This window comes from Nematolebias whitei, chromosome 14 (assembly GCF_014905685.2).
Source record: "Nematolebias whitei isolate Nwh7 chromosome 14, NemWhi1, whole genome shotgun sequence".
NCBI lineage: Eukaryota > Metazoa > Chordata > Actinopteri > Cyprinodontiformes > Rivulidae > Nematolebias > Nematolebias whitei.
The window spans coordinates 2,206,780-2,210,651 of record NC_056511.1 but is presented as its reverse complement, the minus strand read 5'-3'; positions in this window follow the sequence as shown (position 1 = coordinate 2,210,651).

Below are 3,872 nucleotides of genomic sequence, written 5' to 3'. Positions count from 1 at the left end.
TGCCGCTTGGCGCCTCCTTTACCGAGACCTTTACCTCCTTTTCCTCTCCCGGACATGGTGACTCTTCCTGGTTGAAGGTGCTGAGATGAACTGTCCTGGAGCCGCAGGAACAGCTTCTTATGGTCGAGCTGCGGACGTAAAGGAGGACAGCTGCTGGAGGATGAGTGGGCGGAGCCTAACTTGGTCTCCTACTTGAGTTCGACGTGTAAAGTTTTATCATTAAATGATGTAATGAATTATTGAGCTACCTAAAACCTTTAGAGGATAGTTACCTGCCCCGTGACCAACTTGGATGGATTTTAAAAACGGAAATCCATCAATCCTGTACAAGTACAATCTGATAAAAATGAGGATTATTATGTAACATTATGGTTTTATTCCTGATCAAACGCCTCGGTGTCACATTGACGGACACAGAACGAGGCCATCTGGGTCAGAATCCATCAGAACCATCTCTTTTTAAATCAGCTCCGTTTATTCAATGTTTGAAAAAGATAAGTTAATTTTGAGTTCATCCTTCAGTAAAGAAACACCAGCTGGTTTGGGAACCAGAGAATTAAACAAGATCTCTTTCCCTGATAAATAAAACACTGAAGTCCACATAAAGAGGACATTTGGAGGGAAAGCACATTTTGTTCTTGGCAGTAGAACAAACCACATGAAAGGACAAGAACAAAAAAACTAACTGGACCAACTAAAGAGCTGCAGGTGGACTTCAGGAAGAAGGTCAGCCCCCGACCCCATCAACATCAAGGGTACCAAGGTGGACACTGTGGACTGCTACAAGTACCCGGGGGTCCACCTGGACAATAAACTGGACTGCTGACACCAACACCTCTACAAGAGTCGCCTTTTTCTTCAGCCAGCCGTTCGTCCACGGCATCCTTACCGTTGTTTAGTTCCCAGGAGGAGAGGAAACTCACACGAACTCAATAAAAATCAAGAACAGTAAATTCTATCGACCATTTAATGTCGATAAAGCAGAAAAATTACCAGCTCGGGGCTGAGGCCTCCGCTTCCACGTTAAGACGGGACGGACGGGTTCACTGAGTGACAGGTAAGACCATGGAAGCACAAGCCAAATGGAAGAATGACCGATCCTCGTGAGGCGGAGGGGTCAAATGAGCTTATAACGCCGGTGAAGACTATAAACCTTTACCGACGAGCAGCGGCAGGGAGGCGCGGCAGGGAGGCGCGGCAGGGAGGCGCGGCAGCGTCCACTCAACCGGAAGTGAACATTTTTTAAGTTTTGTCTCCATTTTGTTGAGAACTCCATCCACCCACCCATCCATCCACCCACCCATCCACCCACCCATCCATCCATTTTCTTTACCCGCTTATTCCATTTTGGGTCACGGGGGTCGCCGGTGCCCATGTCCAGCAATCACTGTGCGAGGGGCGGGGGACACCCTGGACATGTCTCCAGTCCATCACAGGGACACATAGAGACAAACAACCATTCACACCTAGGGACAATTTAGAGTTACCAATCAGCCTAACATGCATGTTTTTGGTCTGTGGGAGGAAACCGGAGCACCCGGAGAAAACCCACGCATGCACGGAGAGAACATGCAAACTCCACCCAGAAAGACCCCCGGACCGGGATTTGAACCAGGGACCTGCTCGCTGAGAGGCAGCAGCTCTTACCAGTTGCGCCACCTTGTTGAGAACTCGTAAAAATAACTTAACTTGGACAATATTTATAACTTTATTCTGTAAAATAAATTTTAAATTAACTACATTTTAAACACTCAATTGGCGACCTCATTTTGTAAGTAGTGCTTTTGCATCATTTAATAATTTTTAGTATTTTCTGAATAATAAACAATAGTTTTATTATTGCAACATGTGGTCTCCAGCTACAAGAACTTGGGTGTGCACCTGAACAACAACCTCAGCTGGAGCAACAACACCACCAGCCTGATGAAGAAAGATCATCAGAGACTCTACTTCCTCAGACGGCTGAGACGAGCTGGTCTGGAAGCTCAGTCCTCACCTCCTTCTACAGGTGTGCAGTGGAGAGCATCCTGTGCTCCAGCATCAACGTGTGGCATGGAGGCTGCACAGCTGCAGAAAGAAAAGCTTTGCAGAGAGTGGTGAAGGCTGCACAGAAGATGTTGGAGTCAGTCTCCCCATCATCACAGACATCTACACCTCCAGATGCAGGAAGAGGGCCACCTGCTTCATGAAGGACCACACTCACCCAGCACACACACGTTTTGCCCCACTCCCCTCAGGAAGGAGGTTGAGGAGCATTAAGTGTAGAACCACTAGACTGAGGAACAGCTTCTACCCTGATGGACCAGGGCTATACAAGAAAACTCTTCAGGGGCCACAGTTTCTGAAAACCAGCAGCTCGGGGGTCGGACATCCAGCAATTAAAGTCATTATGTAAATAAACCAAGTTTAACAGTGACATGTTACATTTTAAATTTGTTTATTACATTGAATCGTAAATGTAATTAACAGAACCCTGAACCCCCAAAATATTTTTATTTTATTTTTTATGTAGTGAGCCAGACTGGTGTCACCCATGGGTCTCCAGTTGAACAGCCCCGAGTTACTCATGAATCCCTAATAAAGATAATCTCTGTGAAAACAATCACTGTAATGCCACTTGATTATGTGCTGCTGATCTGTTTCATGTTGCTGCTGATCTGTTTCATGTTGCTGCTGATCTGCTTCATGTTGCTGCTGAACTCTTTCATGTTGCTGCTGATCTGCTTCATGTTGCTGCTGATCTGTTTCATGTTGCTGCTGATCTGCTTCATGTTGCTGTGTTCATTTGTGCTCATCTGCTCACTCAGACTCATGCTGCTGTTCAGTGTATTGTTTTTAAACTAGTGCTTAGTGTATTTCTTAGTTCATATCTTAGATCTTACTACTGTTTTTCTTTACAGTTTATATGTTTGTTGGATGTAACTGGAACCCTGTGGACATATTTCACCACATGTGAAATGACAAAGAAAACTTGAACCTTGTACTGAAACACTGGCACAATTTCCTGCGGGATCAGTCAAGTTATAGTTTATCCATCCAGCAGTCACTGTGCGAGATGCACAGTGACTGTGTTGTAGACAAACAACCATTCACTCTCTCTCTCACCTCGGGACAATTCAGAGTTACCATCAGTCTAACATGCATGTTTTTGGTCTGTGGGAGGAAACTGGAGTACCTGGAGAAAACCCACGCAGCACGGAGAGAACATGCAAACTCCAGAAAGGCCCCCAGACGGGATTTGAACCAGGGACCTGCTCGTTGAGGCAGCAGCTCTACCAACCACCTACTCCTAAATTTATTCCCATCTATCGTCTTTACCCGCTTATTTTTCTGTGGATCGCCGGTGTCCATGTCCCTTCACCAGGTTTCTGTACTCCCACTCTTTGCCCCCCAAACCTGGAGTTACATAAAATAAACATGTTATAATAATAAACTATCATTTATTATTCAGAAAATACAAAAAAATATGAAACCATGCAAAATCACTACTTACAAAAGGTGGGCATCAATTGAGTGTTTAAAATTGAATTAATTTAAATTTTAATCTATAAAGTTATAAATATTTTCCAAGTTATTTTTATGAGTTCTCAACAAAATGGAGACAAACTTAAAATATGTTCAGTGGTTATGAATGATTTGGTCAGCAGGTGGCGCTGTAGGTGTGGTTTGATCCGAGGGCAGCAGGAGAGCAGCAGGAGAGCAGCAGGAGAGCAGCAGGAGAGCAGCAGGACGACAGCAGGACGGCAGTGGGAGGACAGCGGGAGGACAGCAGGAAACAGCTGGACGGCAGCGGGAGGACAGCAGGAAACAGCTGGACGGCAGTGGGAGGACAGCGGGAGGACAGCAGGAAACAGCTGGACGGCAGCGGGAGG